The 21294-nt window shown below is 49.0% G+C and overlaps 1 protein-coding gene across 4 annotated transcripts in view; it reads left to right on the top strand.

Annotated features, from left to right (window-relative positions):
* PAIP2B (poly(A) binding protein interacting protein 2B) overlaps positions 1 to 21294 on the top strand; it is a 36245-nt gene that overhangs the window by 2608 nt on the left and 12343 nt on the right. Inside the window, exon 1 of one of the 4 annotated variants that reach the window (XM_035103688.3) lies at positions 2457 to 2605. The exons of 1 other annotated variant lie outside the window; for it this stretch is intronic. The gene's annotated coding sequence lies outside the window, so the exon portion shown is untranslated. Of the gene's footprint in view, positions 1 to 2456; positions 3175 to 20134; positions 20306 to 21294 lie in introns of those variants that run through there. 2 more of the 4 variants (XM_035103686.3, XM_088660751.1) reach the window with 2 other exon arrangements.

Raw genomic sequence — 21294 nt, 5'->3', positions numbered from 1 at the left:
GCACCAAGGGCACGAGCGGCAGGAGGAAAGAGAGAGAGACTCGTTACTTGCGGCACTTTAAGAGAAACGATCTCCACATTCCGAGCCTCCCTTTTGCGCGTGCGGGCGTGTTAAAGCCCCAATCGGTTTACTCCCCGCTTCCTCCTCGCCATCCGTCCCTTTCACACATTGCCTCGGCCCCGCAGACCCCTCCCTGGGCATCTTCCCCTAAGTGCGGTGCTGCTTCGTGCTTTGTCAACGCTGCAGCCACCGCCGCTTCCGACAAAGCGCAAAGCAGCGCCGCACTCTCTCTCTCTCTCTCTCTCTCTCTCTGTGTGTGTGTGTGTGTGCACGTCCGTCTCTGTGCACACGCACGTCTCTCTCTCCCCTTGCGTCTCTCTCTGTCTCTCTCTGTGTGCGTGCGCGTCTCTCTCTCTGTGTGTGTTTGCGCGCGCGTCTCTCCCCCCCGTGTGCACGTCTGTCTCTCTGTGTTTGCGCGCGCGTATCTCTCTCCCCCCCCCGTGTGCACATCTCTCTCTCTCTCTCTCTCTCTCTCTCTCTCTCTCTCTCTCTCTCATGCTTTTGGAAGCATAAAGTGGCTCCAGTTGGGTGTACATTTGCCCAATGGGGAAGGTAATGGTATCTTCCTGGGCAATGCTGCTTACAGATGTTCTATGGCCATAGGGTGGTTCAGAATGGCTTCACCTTCTGGCTTTTTAAAAAACTGACATCCCCTCCCCGTCTCGTTTTGCCAACAGACCCACTGCAAATCTGGAGGAGGAGTGGCTCTGGTGGGCTCTGAATAATCTCTCTCTCTCTCCCTTTCTCCTGGAGGAGGATCTGGTGTGTAGGACTTACAAACCTTCAGAGACCCAGCTCTTTGGGGGGGGGGGCTTTTGGACACCACGCTTTGCCTCCCCTCTGATTGGGAACATTCTGGCATCGCAGGAGGTGGCCAAGTGGGTGGTGTCACTTCCGCGCCGCCCCCCGCAAGACTTGGCAATAAGATATAGTGATAGGCGCAGTTCTGGAGGGCACCAAGGAAGAGGCGAGGCTGGACACTGCGCCTCCGAGCAACAGCTCCAGCCCCGCCGGCAGCACCCTTAAGACAGCCCTGGATAAATGTACTGTAGATTGCTTTACCATACCGGTACTTATGTGGTAATAAAAAAAATAAGGCACCACCTGAAAATAAGCCACCGTGTGTTTTTTTGAGGAAAAAAAGTTATAAGACGGTGTCTTAAAAAAGGGGAAACACGGTAGGCACAGAGGGATAATTTCAAGAGCCTTGGGGGCTGGTCCTCTAGGGGTAACTTTGTGGTCAGTGCTTGGCAGCATAAGTGCTTCCTTGGCTGTGCTGCCTGCCCTTTACACAGATTGTCAGTGAATGAAGCTACTGCCCCTCTCTCCCCAGTTCCTTGCCCTGACACCTGAAAACCAGCTTGGTCCGACTTGTTTTCTGGTTTTGCAATAGATAGTTCAGGCTACGTAGTCCCAAAGATAAAGAGCACCAAGGGGGGTGGGGCATTGTTGGGATTTAGTTATGCCAGTTTCTGAGTTTTCGTGCACAGAGCTCTTCCTCAGGCACCCTGTATAATGAAGAAACATTCCTTTTCCCACGTCAGCTAAACCTGGAGGATTCTCCCCAGCCTTTTGCATCTGTGAACTTTGGCATGGGGGGGGGCAACCATTCAGAGTGGAGCTCAGTGGGATTACTTGGACTTTTCCTTCGGTAGCAGTTCTCTTTTTGAGACCTGGTGGTTGGGTCTTTCTTAACACCTGAGCAGACTGAACAGTGTCTGGGGGGGGAATACAGCAATGCTTTCTCTTAAGGCCAGACAAGGAAATGCTTCTGAAGTGTTTCTTTGGCCATCTCCATATTGAAGCTTGGCACACTTATGTGAGTCATTCATAGACCACTGTTTGCTCCTGCCTTCTGTGGGTTAGAGGTGGATTTGTGGACTGGGGAGGAGTGAAAGACTAGGAGGTCTGCTGACCTTAGAATCTCTCTCAGCTTTGTGGATCTGCCATTCTTTCAGGGCAGGGGTGCATTCCACTTCTTGCAGCTGTTGGGTCCATTTTTTTTGCTTCTCCATGAGATGGGTGGATTTGATGGAGTTCAGGTTCTCTTTTCCTCGGATATCATGCCCTTCTGGAAGCCAGCACAGATCCTTTGTGAATGAGGACTATGGTAGAGCTGCATGTCTGGAGTCAGCGCTGTTCCTTGAGCTCTTGTGACTGGCAGGCGTTTCACGTGTTGGTGTTTGCCAGCAAGCCCCAGTCCGAGGGGTGGGGTAAGGTGCTGTGGCATGAGCTGGGAGAGGCTTAGCCTCTGTTTTGGTGCCTGGCACCAGCTTGGATGCTGCTGCTTCTGGGAGGGGATACCCATATCCAATTAGGAATCAGTCCTTGCGCAGCCCGACACTTGCCAAGCCAGAAAAACTTGTACTTTGTTCAGCACGCACCAAAGGGGCCCCTGAGCAAAGCGTGTGTGTCGGACAGGTTTGCAAGGGCAAGCCACAACAGTGTGGGAACGCTGGCGGCTTCTGGGCCTGTCCAGAAATAAGAGGTGGGGAAAGCATTGCAAATTCTGGGCTTCAGAAGTTCCAGAGCGAAGATCATTGGAGTAAGCAGTGCTCATCTGACTAACTTGTGTTAATATCCTTCAGGCACCCGTTTTTTTGCAGATTTGACAAGGGCTTTTCTAACCAAGATAAAACACCATATTTTTCTGGGATCAGGGCCTAATGATGGAGTTTCTAGCCTTGATGAAGTCTGAGTGGAGCGTTTAACTTACCCAGCTCTTGTCTGTTTCAAATGGGACAGGTGTATGAGACCTTTCTAGTCGTGCCTCTGCTACAGTAGCAGAAGATAGTTTTGCTCCCTAATTATTCTTTTGTGGCTTTTATCATGGAATATCACAGGAGAATTGCGTGTTTTTTAGATTTGCTTTTTATTAGTCCAGCAAAACTTTTTTTTTAGGGGATGATGCTGTTTTTACAGAAAAGGTTACTGCAGCAAACTGAATAAATTTAAAAAATGCAGCAAACTGAGCAGCTGCTGAGATGCAAAAGGACTTTATAATGAAGCAACTTTCATGTCGGTATAATGTGACTGACAATCTTTTGGTCATCTGCTGTATCAGACCTGTCAAATAACCTTTTGCTTTGGGGCCACTTCTTGCAACAGTATCTTGTAAGTATATTCAATTAACTTTCATTGGAGTCTGCCTTCCAGAGAGCATATTTAAAGTCATAGACTTAATTGTCGTTATATTGTTATAATTTGCCCTGGGACCTTATGGTGAAGTGTGGGGAGGAATCGTGTAAACATATAGCTATATAGATGTATATGTAGATATATGATGAGTAAGAGAAGAGGAGGTTGTTTGAGCCAGCGCAGCATGGCAGAGGCCATTGAGCTGGTTCTGACATCGCAATAAACCATGGATTATGGTGACAGGAAGGGGTTGAGCAAGCCTTGGGATTTGTGTGCTCCTTTCCTTTTCCTCCTCTGGTGGAAATCAAGGAGGAAATCAGAGCTCTGTTTTTTCATTAATCACAGTTGAGTGTTGTGTCCAAATCCTGCACTCTGGTCAATATTAGCCATGGTTTGTTTGAAACAAACTTCAAAACCATGGGTTGTGAAGTTTGCTTGTTTCGAACAATAGCTAAGTTTAATTACAGCTTTCAGGTTTGGCTGCAACATGAAATTGCAGTTAATTAAGAACAGAAGTAAAAGCTTTTTATTTCTCATGCAGTTTGTTACTGCCATAATAAATATTGGTTTATCCTAGGACTGGGGGAGGATCTGTGCTTCTCCAGATGCTGTTGAATTACCACTCCCATCAGCCCAAACCTGCATGTCTGGTGGTCAGGGGAGATATATTCCAACCACAAATTCCTCATTCCTGATTTATCATGACGTCTGAATAGAATAGGTCAACGGGGTCAGAGTGGAATAGTAGATTGGGAGATATAAGCAGTAGTAGTCTAGCCAGGCCAGAAGGGTGGTGTCAGAGCCTAGCTGTAGGCAGCCATCAGGTGCAACCCAGGCAGGCACACTAGGAAGTCTCTTGCTGCCTAAGCAACTCGAACAGGGAGCCATTACATCCCTTCCAGTTGGGGAAGGTCTGTGGTCAGGTGGTGGTAGTCACTCCTGTTACCTGACCTGTTTCTACCCAGGGAGATGCTCTTTGGAGAGTCTGTGGCCCTAGTAGTTCACGGTGTGGGCAGCTCCGCACTATCCTCTAGGATCCAAGCAACTGAATAGGTAGAAAAGGGGAAGATGGGATTCACGGATGAGGAACGTAAGCAGATTGGCAAGAGGAGATGCTGCAAAGGAACAGTCCAGTGTGGCAGAAGGCCTTCCACCCTCCTTCCATCTGCTTGCCCTTGGGGGGGAACGGGGTTGGCACTGCTGCCTCTGCCATCTGCCCTTAGTTTTTGTTCTAGTCGGATGCTTCTCCAACTTTTAGGAGGCTTGGAATGGCAGTGTTGGAGAAGTCTTGACCTACAACTTTGGTCAGCATTGCCCAGCCTTTTCAGATGCCTATCTCTTTCCACCTCCACACACACACACCCCACTTTAGCCCCATTTGTTGTTCTACATAGCTGACAAGGAGTGGATCAAGGCGAGAGGAGGCTGTGCTGATTCACAGTGGTGAACGCAGTCATGCCCCACAGCTGTAGTCCAAGCCGCTGGTGCTCCCAGTGATTTGCCATAGCTTCTGAGAGGGGAATGCAGGAAAGCTGCTGGTTCTGTGTATGGCCACACATCTTGCTGACCACGGACGTGGAACTAGCTGGAGCCTCCCCTCAATCCCATGAATCTAATCCCAATGAGCTCTTCCCCATTCCATGAGATGTTGGAACTGTTCTTGGTGTTTTGCATCCTTCCCTGGACTTCCTTGCTGGGCTGTGGTGATCTGGCACTGTCCAAACATTTGCCATTTTGGACTTTGGCCAAGCAGAGTTTTTTGAGGGGTGGAGTAATGAGCCCTCTTTCAATCTAGCCCTTTGTGGGGAGGAAGAAGGTCTCTTATTTGATCCTTTAAGTATAAAATTGGGTTGGTCCAATACTGCAGGAAAACTTTGGTTATACACTTAAAGACTGCCTTTTCTACCTTCTCCCTTGGTCTCTTGATGAGTAGCAAAATGGGGAAGTGTCATTTGCTGGGCTTCTTAAAGGAAGGGTGGGTTAGCACTGTAATAAATGAGAAAAGGATGCCATTGCCTGTTGCTTCTGTGTGCTAAGATCAAATGACAAAGAAGAAGGAATTCATCCCCACATCAGTCAAGCTCTCTCTCTCACACACCCCACACCCCCACCCACCCCTGAGACAGTCAAAAGAATTGCAATATCACTTTTGCTTAGGCCAGGTTTCATGACCACTCTTCCACATGGAGTTACCTGGTGTCAAATTATAGTTCGTTTGGTTTTTCAAGCTGCCCCAGACCCCACCTTTTCTGCGAAGCCTCTAGCAGATTTTCTGCATCCTTGAGCTTCCTATCTTTGGGGTGTGAGCACATTGCTGGCTGGGGCTGATGGGAGTCGTAGTCCAAGATGTTTGGAGGGCACCTAGTTGTAGAAGGCTTCCCCAGAGAGCGATTTGATCCAGCATGCTAGTTTTACTTGTTTTTGGTGAACAAGGCTAAAAACATGCCTAATGTTGCATTTGCAATTGGCGTCCATCCAATGACCATGCTGATGACCTGATGATGTGCACCCTGCCCCACTAAATAAACAAATAAGCCAGGGGGAATCTTCCACCCCAACTTAGGTCTGGTTGCATCACCTCCCCCTGCTGTTTCTCCACTGTGGAAACTTTCAAGCTCTCTCCAGCCGGTCCACTGGACTTCTTGATTTGATCACTACTGGTGCCTCAGTTGTAGCCACTGTGAGGTTTAATTATGCTGGGCATGTGCTCTTTTTATTGAAATAAAATGTAGCCACCAAATACAGTAGAAGTAAGCTTGGTGGTCCTTGTAAGTGTCTCTGTTTGTTGAAGCAGATGGATATTTTGCCCTGTTCTACTTCTCCAGAGTATAGAGGCAGGTGGGAGACTGTTGTGAGTGCAGGGTTGGCTGGCCTGTCAGTTGAGCTCCCTTACCTTCTCCATTGGGGGCAGGTCTTGGGCGCCTCTGCTTGGTGCGTAGCTTCCCCCCCCCCCCCGCGGCAACTGAGCCTGTTCCTTTGCTTTGCATGTCCCCAGGACTCACTCCCTGCTCCTTCTTCAGGTTTCACAGGAAAGCATGTATCAACACGGCTGGATATTGTTACGGGAACATCCTGGCGAGCAGCTGCACCTTCCTTGGCTGAACTCTGCAAATTCTCTCTCCCAGGCGGAGGAAAGTGATGGAGGCAGCCGGTGCATTCCAGCCACCTGGCCCTGTTGCTCCTGGGCATGGGGTGGGGTGGGGTGGGGGCTACCAGCATGCAGAACCTATTCTCTCACAGCATTGTGTGGTGCTTCTCAAAGCCCTGGTTCTGTGAATCGTGGGCAGAGGGGAGGCTTGACACATATTCCAAGGCAGTCGGATTGGGAAGTACCGTAGTAGCTGAAATGGTCTGGCTTGGTACAAGCACTGCTTCACTTTCTCCTACTTCCCCACGTTAGTACATGTAAATATTGAGTCTGGTGGTGACTTCCTGCGTTTAGCTGTCGTATAGCAAGCCTCATAGCTTAGTGTTGACAACACTGACTGGCAGCAGCTCTCCAGGGTTTTAGGCCGGGGTCTCTCCTGAGACACAGGGGATGGAATTTCGGCCCTTCTGCATGCCAAGAAGATGCTCTGCCAATAAGCTGCTCCTCTTTCTAAAAGTACGGTTCCCTTTCCCTTTGGCTGAATCTGCTATTTGTTTATACTATCCATAGGAAGAGGCTTCATGGTCTGCTCTCTCAGGCCTGCCTTGGCCACTCCCTAGACATCTTTCTGTTTGGCTTTCCATCTGCTGCTTTTCCTCCTGAGGTGACCTCTTCGTGTGTCTGTCAGGGGGGCACCCACATAAGCTCCTGCCACAACAGATTTGTTAATCTTTAAGCAGTGATAGGGCTTGGTGTTTTCTTGCCACAGGAGAGTGACGGTTCCCCATTCTCTGTGTTGCTCTAATTGCAGAGGTGTGCTTGACTTCACAAGGACCAGAGTGATCCATTAAACCCAGGGGAGGACCCTGTGGGCATCAAGATGGTGTTGGACTGCAACTCCCGTCATCCCTGATGTTTAGCCATGCTGGCTGAAGCTGATGGGAACTGGAGTCCAATAACATATAGAGTGTGTCAGGGTCTTTTTGTCTCTATTAAATATGCTGCAAGTGACCAGGTCAGCCCCAGAACTTTGATCCTGTGGACATCTGCCTGCCCCATTGATCTCCTGCTTGTATTGGCAGTATTGCCTCTGTGAGGGCTGGATCAAACCTTCAGTCAAGAATGCTGTGTAGTTGCTCCGTCTGGGTCTTGGTAGGGTTGCTGTTGATCTTTATTATTTTTCTGCTGGCTGCACAGCAGCACGGCCAGTCCTAGAATGTGGTCTGCCTGTGAATCTCCATGAGAGAGCTCCCTGTGTCTTCTGTTTCTAAGCTATGGAACTTGCTCCCTGCTTGGATGGCTTTAACAATTAAATTAGGCAAAATCATGGAGGAGAGGGTTATTGGTGGCTTCTAGCCAGGATGGCTCTGCTGTGCTTCCACGCTTGGGGGTTGCAATGCTTCTGAATTCCAGTTGCTGGAAACTGCAGGAGGGGAGAGTTGCTCTTGTGCTCAAATCCTGCTTGTGGGTTTCCCATAATTGGCATCTTGGTTGGCCACTGTGAGAACAGGATGCTGGACTAGATCATAGCTGCCAAGTTTTCCCTTTTCTCACGAGGAAGCCTATTCAGCATAAGGGAATTTCCCTTAAAAAAAGGGATAACTTGGCAGCTATGGACTAGATGTGCCCTAGGCCTGATCCAGCAGGCTCTCCTTATGTTCTTAAGAGAATCAAGCCCAGGGCCCCCCACAGTCTGTTTTCATAGTGGCCATCCAGATGCCTCGCCTGAGGTTTCCAGCAACTGGTCTTCAAGGGCCTGCTGCCTTCGACAGTGGAGGTAGAGCAGAGCCTTCTTGGTCTCTCTCCCCTCCATACTGTTCTGGTTCTTGAGAGAATCCTTTGGATTGTGAAAGGCCTCAAACATTGCAAAGCAGAGAAGCAGATGTGTTGCGCTTCATTAGACGTGCCTGTCATTCTTTACCCAGTCCCTTGGGAGGGTCACTAATGTCTGTGGCTTCTTTTTTGTACTTAGCCTTTAAAGTAGTGTGGGTAAGATTTCTTCCTTTTATATATTCTTTTGAATGAGTCTTTTAGGTCTTTTTATTACTCTATTTGTAGCTGGGTTTAGCTCTTATTGTTCCTATTTTTTTCCATGCGTCATTTTGAGACATCTTGCGTAATTATTATGTTTCTTTATATGTCACTATCAATGTTCATGGTTGTTTACTGAGTCAATAGATACATTAGACGAGTCCCTGCCCTCAGGAGTATACAGTCCACTGTAGCATTGCTAGGGCTTAGGGCAGTAGGTGACTCCTGTTCCTCAATGAAGCATACAGAAGAGCAAGTTCTGCTCTTTGAGTCATACCGACCTGCCAAGAGGGTTGTAGGTGAGAAGAGTAAGAATTTTGAAATGCATGCAGCCTGAGAAGTACTAGGAGAGTTCAAGCCAGATCCTGACTTTACATCTAATCTGATCCAGAAACTGAACTCAAGTGGATGTAGAGGGTGGAAGACTTAGTTGCTCTTGGGAGCTTGTATCACTGCACCCAAATGGGGTCCTAGACTGTTCCCCTTGACTTTTCTTTCATGTAGGAAGAGTATCTGTCAGTTGCTCCTCTGGGGAAACTAATGGGCTGGTTGGGGGCACTGCCTGCCCTCCACCCCTGCAACAGGAAAGTCTGGCCTCCCAAGAAGGTCTGCATGCCTTGGTGCGTTTAGAGGAAGCTCATAAATGTCCTTGCGACGTAGAAATGATTCTCTGCCCACATCCCACACATCCTATTACTGGGCGCAAAGGGACCCCTGACAGTTAAGTCCAGTCGGGGTTACGGCACTCATCTTGCTTTACTGGCCAAAGGAGCTGGCGTTTGTCCGCAGACAGCTTCCGGGTCATGTGGCCAGCATGACAAAGCCGCTTCTGGCGAACCAGAGCAGTGCATGGAAACGCTTAGCTTCCCACCAGAGCAGTACCTATTTATCTACTTGCACTTGACGTGCTTTCGAACTGCTAAGTTGGCAGGAGCTGGGACCGAGCAACGGGAGCTCAAACCGCCGACCTTCTGATCGGCAAGCTCTAGGCTCAGTGGTTTAGACCACAGCGCCACCTGCGTCCCATATTAATGGGCATATTGTTGATTAATTATGACTTACAAATTGCAGGGTTCAGTGGGCTATGTCATACACTTCAAGGGCATAAATAGGGACTGCTATTTTTTGTCCTGCTTTGCCAGTGGCATAACTGCAACTCACCTTGACTTACTCTGATCGTGGTCTACCCCACTGGTGAACTAGGAACAGGAAGTTTCCCAAGAAATATTTAAATACAGGACAGGCTTGCAAATAGCCACTTGCCTATGGCAGGCCAACTTTAAGTGTGTGTGTATTTTTGTGTGTTGTCTTCTAGGTCACCAATAACTAAGTGAGGTAAGCAGGGCCAGGTCAGAGTCCCCCTGCAAGACTGCTTAAATAGAATTTTAGAAAGCGAAAATTACCCTTCCTTTCATTTGACCTACGTGTGTCTTCCTGCTGCTTCTCCAGAGTAGATGGCTGCAACCCCAGGTGGTGCTCTGTTTCTTTGTGACAAAAATTGATTGTCTATCAACAATGCTCGTCTTTAGGCACTCATCTGTTTCGGGAATAAGTCTTGAGTGTGTATCCCATTATTAAAGAAGCATTTTGCTTGGAGGCGAGAGGAGTGTCCTTTCCAATGAGATATGTGTAGTCCTTTGGTGATTTAGTTGCCTTTCCTTGGTTCCCAGACTCTCAGTTGGGAGTCGCGGCAACCTGTTTGTCAGGCACAGTAGTGATGGTAGACTTCCTTATCTTGGGGAAGTTATATGACGTTGGAGCTCAGCAGGAAGTTTCCAACATCACATACCATGTGGAGCAGAAGCCAAGAGGCATCATCAGTACTGCATGTGAGCAGGCTAGGATCCAGTGCAAGTGGCTTGGGTGTTAGCATCCTGGAGGCTAATTTTGCTCTGTGTGTCTCGCAAGAGTGTTGCATTCCAGAGCAAAGGGGAAAGGCCTGTTGAAGCCTCTGTTGCGTTGTTTATTGGTTTATACATTTTATAAATCAGATTTACATCCTGTGCTTCATCCCAAAGGAGCCTAGAGTGGTAAACACATCTGATTTTTTTTTAAAGATTTAAAATTTGTTAACAAGAGTGAAACACAGCAAAACATGTAGCCAGTCATGTATATTTGCATAGGTCTGTCAAACCAAAAGTTTTCAGCAGGCATAGAAAATAATAAAACAATGGCCCATAGGCAGGGGCTTCCAAAGTACAGGTGCTGCCCCACTAAAGGCATAAAACTCCTGACAAAACACAGAATGGATGTTACCTGGCACTTGTTCTGCGAATCAGTTGAGTCAGCATGAATGGGCTAAGGTGATCCCTTACGTCAGGGGTTCCCAACAAAATTTTCTCGAGGACCCCTCATTGAGCCACTATTGTGACAAGGACCCCCATTAATTCCTAATCCTAAAATTAAAAAGTGAGAGCCAAATTAAGAGTCTTTTTATATTTTATATTTATACGTTTTTTACAGTTCTTCCTCTTCATCTGTAGGCCTTTGTCGTTTTAACAAACCACTTTTTAACCAACGGTCCATTTTTAACTACGCGAACTGTAGCTTCCGCGAAAAACAACGCTTTGTTTACAAACACTACTGTTTTGCAAAGAGGCAGCTCGCGCCAGGGAGGAGGGAGGGGAATGGAGAAGACAGGGTACCTGCGCAGTAGCGCACAAATGAAGCCAACGCGCACAAAGCATATTGGGGAGGTGAGCGTTAGTAGAATGCGCGCGCTGCCTCTTTGCAAAACAGTCGTGTTTGTAAAGCGCCACCTAACGGCATACAGCAGAACTACTGCCTCTATCTAATTCTAGTTTTGCGCTAGACTCTGCTCATGCAGGAAGCGGCCAAAACAAAAAATCTGTTATCATACGAAATATATTTAATATATTTTTTATTCTAATAGCATCTTGCGGACCCCTCTGGCATAGCTCGCGGACCCCTGGGGGTCCCCGGACCACCTGTTGGGAACCACTGCCTTACGTCATCTGTTCCCAAGCAGTTCTGTGTTTTAGGGGCACTGGAAACACCTTGAACTCAACCCAATGGCAGACTGGTAGCCAACACAGATCTTTGAATGTGGGCATAGTATGCTGACAGACCCTCAGTCCTGAAAGCAGTTGCGTTGCAGCATTCTGCACTAACTGCAGTTTCCAGACCAAGCACAAGGGAAGCCCCAAGTCATGCCCCTTCATCTGCGAGTGGACTGTGGTCGTTCTTTCTGCAAGCAAGTAAGGCTGCAAGCCAGTAAGGCAGGTCAGCATTATCCAGAGCAGGAGAAAACAAGCTTGCTCCATCATCCATGTGGCAGCCATTTAGATCAGAGGTTTTCAACCTTTTTGAGTCCATGTGTCCCTTGAGTTCTGTGGCTCCGCTGTGGGGCTCAGGAGCCCAGTTAGGTCACCCCTTGCCTGCAGAGCTGGCAGCCTCTCACCCTTTTTTTTAACACTCCCTTGCGGAGTTTTGCCCTCCTTTCCTCTCCCTGGGAGTCATCTGGGCAGCTGCTGCTGCTGTCCCTGGTCTCTGAGCTGCCCCACCCCCCACCCCAAAGAGAGGTGCTTCTCACAGGCACCATTCACCTGCAGAGCCTATAGCCAGGGCTGCTGCAATAAACAGCTGTCCAAGCCACGACACACTGGTTGAAAGCCACTGCTTTAGATATTTGAAGATAGCTATCCTATCTCCTCTCAGTCTCTCCTTTACCAGGCTAAACATACCCAATTCCATCAACTGTTCCTCATATGACTTGGTCTCCAGACCCTTGATCATCCTGGTTGCCTTCCTCTGTACATATTCCAGCCTTTCAATAACCTTAAATTGTGGTGCCCAGCAGGGCCGTCTTAAGCGCCCCTAGCGCCGTGGAGCGACTGATTCCTCCGGCGCCCCCCCCCCCGCCCCGTTTCCCAGCGCGGTGGGCGGGCGGGCGCAGCACGGCTGCCACAGGCGCTGCTGCGCGGCGGGCGGGCAGGTGCAGTGCGGTTGCCATGGGCGCAGCTGCGCGTCGAACCGGCGGGCCGGCCAGCGGGCGGGCGCAGCTCGCGGCGCCCTCCTGGCGGGCCGGCGCTGTGGTGCCCTGCGCCACCGGGGGTCTACCTAGAGCCGGCCCTGGTGCCCAGAACTGGACACAGGGCTTCAGGTGTGGTCTGACCAGGGCAGAATAGAGCAGGATTATGACTTCCCTTGTTTGAGACACTAGACTTCTGTTGATGCAGCCTAGAATAGCATTCACTTTTTTTGCTGCTGCATCACACAGTTGAAAGGGGGCAGCGCTGCTAAATCCAAGTGATTTGAAAAACACCGCTGAGTTGGTATTTCTATCAAAACCACAATACCTTGGCAGCTTGGTTCAAGTGGTGCTTTCTGCATTCCTCCCCCACCCTAATTATATCTGTAGGGAAAGTCTGAATAAACTCTGCTGCTCAATCCATACCTTCTCACAAGTGAGTCTCGCTGGGTTGATCTTTTAGTCAACTGGAAACCATAGCTGTGTTGGGGTGGTGCCAATTCTGTTAAGAAGAGCATTTAAAACATTCACAATGTGTTTAACAGCATTCTTGTTGGAAACATTAAAAAATACAATAAACATAGCAAACATTTAAAAAATGCCTCCTTACCGAAAAACAAAACAAAATCCCTACATATGATCATGGAGAGCAATCTTTTGTGAAGTCATATTTTCCTCCCTCAATATTTATCAAGGGAAAGGAACTCCTGACTGTCAATATTACATGAACAACAATATATTACTACTATTGACTGCAGCAGCAGGGAAAATACTCCAAATCTATTGATAGGTTTTGCTGAAACTTTGCTGATGTTTTCCAACAAGAAGCGAACTTCTTTTAAGTTTGAGGGTTTTGTAGTTTTTCATGGATGGAAAAGACTGATGCAAAGAACTTCCAGAGATTGTGTGGGTTAGGGTTACTATGAAATGATTTACATTGCTTTCTAAAGTAGTCTTGCTCAACTTTTGTATGTGATACAAGTGTGTGACTGCCCTCTTAGCTGCAGGTAGGTAGCCGTGTTGGTCTGATGTAGTCGAAACAAAATAAGAAAATTCCTTCCAGCAGCACCTTAAAGACCAACTAAGTTTTTATTTTGGTATGAGCTTTCGTGTGCATGCACACTTCTTCAGATGCCCTCTTAGCATGTGAGTCTGCCCCTTTGTTTTTCTGCTTGAAGATTCCTATCTCTGTTGGTTATTGCTCAAAGCTGATTAAGGGACGAGTATTAACATCTGATTTTGAGACTGAAATGCGCTCTAATTGTGCGACAACCTAAAGATTTTGCAAACCTGGCTGATTTGGCCATCTGGTGAGGCTGTGAACCTGCACTTGGCTGATGGGTGAGCAGCTTTTTCTGATGGCCTACCACCTTAAACAGGCGCCATCTTGGGCCAGAAGGCCAAGGAGGAGTCTGGGGGGCTCACTGACCCTGTCTTTCAGACATATACAGTACATAGTGTTTGAGTAGTACAATGGGCCTAGATGTGGGTAAGCTTGTAACCATGGTTGTAGGATGTCGGATGATTTGCTCTTGTGGTTAAAGTTCTGCCAGATATTTATTGAAAACTGTCTGCCCCCCCTTTTGTTCAATGAAACCCTACTTTTAAGTATTTCCAGTGAAAATTGCTATAATAATAATAATAATAATAATAATAATAATAATAATAATAATTTATTTATACCCCGCCCATCTGGCTGGGTTTCCCCAACCACTCTGAGCGGCTTCCAACAGAAAAATGAAATAAAATAATCTATTAAACATTAAAAAGCCTCCCTAAACAGGCACAGACAGGCTAGTCGGTGTTTTTTTGTGGACTAGCAACTTGAGTGGGCTTTTTTGCAAGGCTGAGTAAAAGGTCCTGGTGGAAAGTAGGGTCTGCCTCTGTTCTCCCACTGGCTTGGTGTTTCCCAAAGGCAGAGTTTCGGTCAAGAGCTGTTGGAGGTGGGAATGTCAAGGGTGAGGTGAGCGAAGAGGCCACCTGCGATTGGGTTCCCATTTGAGCTCCTATAAATAGCTTTGAGAATCGTTCAGTTTGTTGACTGGCTGATCATTTACAAAAGGCACCTCAACTTGGCCCTGCCAAAAGGCAGCTCTTATTCCTCCACAGAGGCTGCTGCAGCAGCAGGATCCCAGGCCTATTCCAGCTGCTCAGGTTTGCACCCGCCACAACCCAGTTAGTTGACGCCAGAATTCTGGCATGTCGGAAATGTCACAAGGGGTGGGTTGGCTCCTGTATGTTTGCGTTCAGAGTGATGAAAACATCTATTTTTGTGGGGTAGAGGGGAGGGGAGGGGAGGTACAGCTGAAAAAGGAAGCTTATCCATCTTGGTTGCCTGGGGCGAGTTCAGAATTCCCTCCAGGTAACTAAGCAGAAAAGTGCTTTCTCTTTTATTGATTTTATTAAAATAACTTTTTTACTGCTTTCACATCAAAATGATACCAAAGCAGCAAACAGTGGTAGTTGTTGGTGTCTATCAAGAAACAGGGAAGTGCACCTCTCGGGGTGAAGGCAAAGCACTGCATAAGCAGCAACAAAGGGACCTTCCTGGGGCACAGGCCTGGGCAGTGTGTCTGGAGGTCCTGGGTTGTCCAAACAACAAGACTCTCCCCCCCCCCCACCTTAGCCTTAGTGATGTGGTCCAAAGGAAAGCAGAGCAATACTTTTGGCACCAGCTTGGCTGCAGGAGTTGCCATAAGGAGCCATAGAATGCACCATCCATCCACCTTAGGGACTCCGCTCCAGATTTGTGTAGGGTTTACTCCTGAGACTTTTCTTCTCTGAAGATATTCCACAAGGAAATGGAGGTTTTGGGTCAGAGTTTTCCTTCTAGCTGGGCTCCCTTTCCAAGTTGATGAGCCCCATCTGACCCTCACTTCCCTCCACAGCATGTGCAGAAACCACCTTCTTGGACCCATTATTGGTCTTGTCTGCTCAATCCACCAAAGCCTGTCTTTGCATGCAGGGGAATTTCCTAACTCACTGAGGGTTTGAGACCTGTCAGCTACCCTCACTTGCTTTAGCCAGCAAATCAGAGCTGCCCCTGGGTTGTGGCCACTGTCACATCCTGACAGCTTTAGGAGCCATGGGTGAGATCTGAGTGCAGTGTGGGGACCAAGGGTGAACAAACTACCCCAGTAGTAAAACTACAATAACATTGGATCAATAAGTATCACCTAAAATACCAATAGGTTAACCATAGGTGCCGGTGCACCACAATTAAGTAGCATAGTTCTGTATGGACTAGGAATTTTGGGTGTATTTGCAGAATACTGTTCGGGGAGGCAACATAGGAGGAGGAGCTGCCTGGTTTTAGAAATCTTGATGCAGAAGCCCTGTGTCCTTTAAGTTAAACTGCCCACCTTTGTGTGTCTGGGAGGGGCAAAGGTTAAACTGACCGTCCTTGCCCCATGGCCTGCTTCCCTGCCCGCCTCTGTGTCTGTGCCTCCTGGCTCTCTGTCCAGCAGCCTCGTGCCTTCCAGATCTCAAGCGGTGGTTGTGCCTTGCACATCATGCTGTTCACTGAGCAGCCATAAAATGCATGCCTTGCTTCTCTCTTTAATTAGAAGGTTGCATGTGCTGACGCTGGCAGCATTTCAGTCACCGAGGAGTCCTCTGCCTCTCAAGCTTCCGAGGCACCTTATAAAGATTATGCGTTTTTTAAGCCGCTTGGTTGCCTGCTGAGAGCCCCACCCTGTTGAAGACCCTTCTGTGAGATGGCTGTGCTCCTGAGCATGTGGGAAATGCCCCGCCCCTGTGAATGAGTGTGCTAGGTCTGTGAATTTGTGTATGGGCTCTGTGCTGAGATTTTGCCAGGAAGTCTGAACCTGTCTAGAGGAGCCCCTTCATGAACATTTAACTCACTGTGATTCCATTAGAAGAAGCTTTTGGGGTAGGGCGTACTGAATCCCCACTTTTTGACTGTAGCTAGTCCAGCTTGGCCTTCACTCTGAGGTTGTCTGGGCACACGTTCAGAGTTCTTTTCTGCAGCCATAAGTCTAAAATTCTGCTCTGGGGGTGGGGAGCAGGGGAAACCTTTTTTCTGAGTGCTGAAGACACTGCCGAGTACTGAATTCTGCCTTCATGCAAAACACTGGAATCCAAGGATCTGGCATCAGGCCTGGGATCCATGGAGAGGCTTTTTATTATGGGCTTTGATCGCATCTTGTGTTGGTAGCAAATAAATGTTTCGCTTTCCCCCATGGCAACGAGCATGTAAAGAGCAAGACACAAGGCCAGGGTAGGATGCCTGGTTGGGTTCTTCTGGGTCCAGCTATGGGAAATGGTAGTTTTGTTGGGTGAGCTGTGAGCCCTTTGTGGGTGGCTGTTTCCACGCTAAAAGTTAAAACTCTGGACATCACATCCTTGGCTGGCAACCCTGCTCCAGCAGCGGTCGCGATGAAACTGGAGCAACTTCCGCAGGCCTACTCTATAGCAGAGAAGCCCAACACCCTCCTTAGCCCTCCGTGGAGCCACTCAGACATTTCTGAAAGTCCTAGGAAATGAAGCCCTGGTCTCTGTGGTTCCTGGATCCAAGCCTCAGACCTGGAGGAAGAGGAACCTCGTCAGGTCGCTCTGGAAAGCCATCCAGCTGGGGGCTGCCGTGGTGGGCTCCCACCCATGCATTGGGTGAGGCTGGCATTGATTATAGCTACCTGACGCTCTGCATCCTCCATTGCTCAAGAGGGCAAAGCACAATAGGCACAGGGAAGGAGGAACAGCAACAGGTCCCCCTCACAGCCAGATCGACGGTTGCATTTTGCGATTGCTGTTTGCGCTTGTTGGGGATTGGCAACCACTTTGAGACTCTCCTTCTGCAAAGCACCATGCAAGCCTGTTTCTCAATCAGTCAGTCTTCTGATGAAGGGTAGAAGGGGCTCCATACCTTCTTCCCTCCTCCCCTCCTCCCCAGTTTTTCCTTACTTCTCAGCTGGAAGCTGAGGAAGCCTCTCTGCCCTGGTGAGCCAGGGCGGTTCAACTGATCCCGCCTGCACACCTATAGAAACAGTCAAGCTGTCTCTTTGGTCTGCTCTTGCTGGCTGCAGATGGCCTTCTGCCAACCTCGCCCTGCTCAACTTGCCCTCAGCTGCACAGAAGCTGTGTCTGACGCAGCTCCTTAACTCTGAATGACACCCCCTGCAAACCCTCCCATTTCTCACCAGCTGCTGTCCTGTTACCAGGCAGCTGAGTTTGCTATGCTCTGTCTTCTTTTGGTGGTCTGGTGGTGGAAGCCCCCCCCCTTGTCCTCGGGCTCCTCTGTGTCGATTGGGAAGTCCTTAGGCTGACCTATTTCCCCATGCAAGGCTTGCTAAGCTGCAATGCTGCTGCAAGACTCGAGGGGGGGATTCAGTCCCCTCCACTGTTGCAGGAGCAGTGCCTTCCTCCTCTCCTTGGCCAAGAGCCAGCCAGCTCCCTCCCAGGGTCCCTCTTGCCATTTATCTCATCGGCGCGTGGTGTTTTTCCACGGCCTCTCCGGGTGACGTGGTTCCCTTTCTCCTGCCAACTCCTGCTCGGCAGGGACTCTCTTCTCTGGGGCCTCGGCGCAGACTGGGCTGATTTACAGCCCATATGGTGGGAGAATCCGCCAGCTCCCAGCTTTTGTTGCTCAGCACCTGGCAAATGGCTGGGAAAGCCTTTTGGCTGCTCAGGAAATGGCTGCGAATCCCGCGGTGGGTGGAGCCCTTCCGAAAGAGCCCCTGGGCCTGGGGGGCTTCTTTGGAGGAGCAGCATCCTAGCCAGCCCCCTCCCCCCCGTTTCAGTCCAAAGGGGCAGTTATGAACCCCTAACCTTGGGACCAAGGTTCTTCTGAAATACTGTGCTTTCATCTGACCTGAATAGGAGTGGGGCTCTGCCTATGCTCAGAGGCATGCTGTTTCTCTGGTTTTCAAAACAGGTTCCCTTAGCTAGGCCTAGGCAAGGCACGTTCCAGGTGCAGGAGATTGAAGTCTCCTGTGCACATGCTTTGAAGCCAGAGATGCCACATGGGGTTGCATTTGGGATTTCTACTTGCAAAGCAAGTACTGTCTACTGGAAGAGAACTGGAACTGCGGGCTCTCGTCTTGGAAGCAGAAGCAAAAATTTGGGGGAAACACTGTGGCTCCAACCATTGACCAGTGGCTGAGGAAAACCTGCCACATAACAGCACTGAATGAAATGGCCTGTTACAAAGTATGGAAAGGAAAAACGTGGGCAGTGGAGATCTTTCTAAATAATTGGGCGCTGTCTTTCTGAGGGCATTTCTGAAGATGTGTGTGATGCAGTCCCCAAAGGCTATCTGTTCACAGGAACTGACCTGCACGTGGCCTGCAGAGACTGTTCAAAGCAGAAAGTTTTACTTCTGCTCTTTTCCCTGAACTTGATAGGCATCGTTTGCATTGGAACATGCAGCTTGGACCACATTCAGAGGCTGAGACAAGAAGATCTCTTTCACCCATTGCCCCAGCAGGGCCCCCTCGCCTGCCAGCATTCAGCTGTTGAGACTGGTGCGGCTTCTGCCCATCTTGGGGAGTTCACTCTGGCAGGAGATTTTGTCCGTCTTTGCCAGCGCCTGGAGTTCACCAGCCCAGTCTCCATGAATCTTGTGGCTTTGCTGGATCAACCGCTCATTTACTCAGCAGAGAGGGAGAAATAAGGTGGGGGGGGGCAGTAGCCAGTGGTTTTGGCAACCCGCCTCGATGGAAGTACTTTCTGCTCAAGCATATAGGACTTGGAAAACCGATAAAGGGCTACTTTGGGCAAGTTTTGTTATGAAATGCTTGGTGTATCCGTCAGTTATGTCCTAAGGCCAAGTTTATACAGGAGCAATGGAATTTTAAAGAGAATTAAGAGATTAGAGATTTCATTTAACTTCGAGTAATTTCCAAAATCCGACACAGGGCCTTTCCAGTGCATATGGGGAAAGACTCAGTGATAAAGCACCTGTCTTGCAAACACAAGGCCCCAGGTTCAATCCCCACATCCCCAGACATGGGTTGGCTGAGACCCCTGCCCGAAATTCTGGAGAGCAGCTGCAGACAGTACTGAAGTAGATGGACCAATGGTTTGACTCAAGATAAAGCAGCTTCCGATGATACGTGGGTGTAGGTGAATGAGAGAGAGGGAGGGAGTCCCATGTGAAGCAGTGAACATCCTCTTCCTGCCCACGTCCTGTCAACTAAGCCCCCTGAACCCACAACATCTGAGGCTGCCGGAGGATCAGGCCAGCACTTTGATTCAGGGCAATGGCTCAGCCAAGTCAACTTTGCAACTGGAACTTCAGGGTCAGTCTATGGTTGGTTGCTTGGCATCCGTCCGTCTCGGGAGACAATGGAGGAGGTCAAACGGCTGGTGAGTTACAGCGCCTCCTGTGGCTGTAGAGACATGTCTTGTTGCAACTGGGGCAGAAGGAGGTATCTGGTTGTGCTGCTGCGGATGGGCCAGGGCGTTTCTTCTCTGCACTCCTCCAAGCTTTCATTCCTCCTCTGGTCGCTACTATGGATGCATGACCTGACTGCCTGCCTCCAGGCACTGTGCTCATCTGCAAGGGATTCCCACATGGTGGGGTTGTTTTTGCCAGCCTTCATGTCACATTGGCAGACATCCCCGTACAGCACGTCCTTGGGGATCCTGCCATCTTTCACTCTGTGGACATGACCAAGGCAGTGTAGACATCGCTGAGACAGGAGTGCAAACATGCTGGGAATGTGAGCTTGGGAGGAGCACATCTTTGTTTTGAATTCTGTCCTGCCATGTGATACCCAAAACCCTCCTGACATGATGTCTGTTAAAAGCATTGAAGCGTCACTCCCGACGGTTATAAGTTGCCCACGACTCACTTGCATAAATCCGTGTAGAAGCACTGGCAAAAACAATTCTGGATCTGGCAGAAGGGCCCCTCAGATGATTACTAAGCATGGAGCCAGGGCTTGCTCAGCCTGGACAGTCAAAATACCTTGTCCAAATGTCTCCTTGAAGAAAGCCATGTGGAGTTCATAATAAGCCCTGTGCGGAGGGCTTTGGTGAGAGAGTAGGCCTTGTGCAGTTTGGCTAGAAAATAGTGATTTTTGCATGCAGATCTTTTAAATGTGCAGGTATGGAGCTTGCAGCACGAGGCTGTGGCAACATCCTCTGGGATTGAAGCTCCAGCCACACCCTCCCTCCCTGTTGGAGTATGCATTTGGTTGGTGGCATGGAAAGGGGTTGTGGGGTACTGCAACCTATCCACATATTTTTGTGCCTTTCCCTCTGCTAACTTTGGAGCACACATTTTGTGGTCATTTGTGTGCACCTTGACAAGCCCCCCCCCCTTTTCTATAGCTCTTTGTATTCCCATTTTACAGATGAGCCTGAAAGGAAATGAATTTTCTGAGCATGTGTAGAAGAGATGGGGTCTTGAATCCAGCTGTCCCAGTTTCAAGTCTAGTTGCAGCTATGCATCCCTCCTACCCACCGAGAATACCCCAAATGTTGCTCCAGGGGTGGGTGAGGGAGCACTGCAGCTGGGAAGTGTTGGTGCCTAGATGCTGTTCTCCCTCCCCATGTTGTCATTCTGCTGCTGTTTCCTGTGCCTTTGTGTAGTTTTCACTGCCAAACTCTCTCAAGCTCTCACGTCACGTCACCCAAACGGTCCCTTGGGAGTTTGGTCTGTCTTGCGGCCGCTTAGTATGAATAAATGTTTGTGTTTGGATGATTTTGTCATGGCCTTTGGCTAGCACAATAAACTTATTGAATGAAATAAACGTTATTAATGAAAAGTATTGTTTAATTTTGAACAGGGCATCTGGCTTTCTCTAGCATGGTAGCTAGTTTTGGTGGGATGGGCGGGATGGCCAAATCCAACCCTTGTCCTCCTTTGCATATTGTTTTCCACCTGGATAGGGTTTGGGCTCTGTGGCCCCACAACTTGGATTTGTGTAGGACAGTATTATTTGCTACATGGCGTCTTCGCTTGCCTGACAGTGTTGGTGCTGCAGTCCTGATGTGTTGCTAGTAGCTTTGGTGTTTAAGA

Source organism: Zootoca vivipara, chromosome Z1, assembly GCF_965207765.1.
Source record: "Zootoca vivipara chromosome Z1, rZooViv2.hap1.1, whole genome shotgun sequence".
Classification (NCBI taxonomy): Eukaryota; Metazoa; Chordata; class Lepidosauria; order Squamata; family Lacertidae; genus Zootoca; species Zootoca vivipara.
Note: the sequence above shows the minus strand (reverse complement) of the source record. Positions and strands in the feature narration are given on the sequence as shown.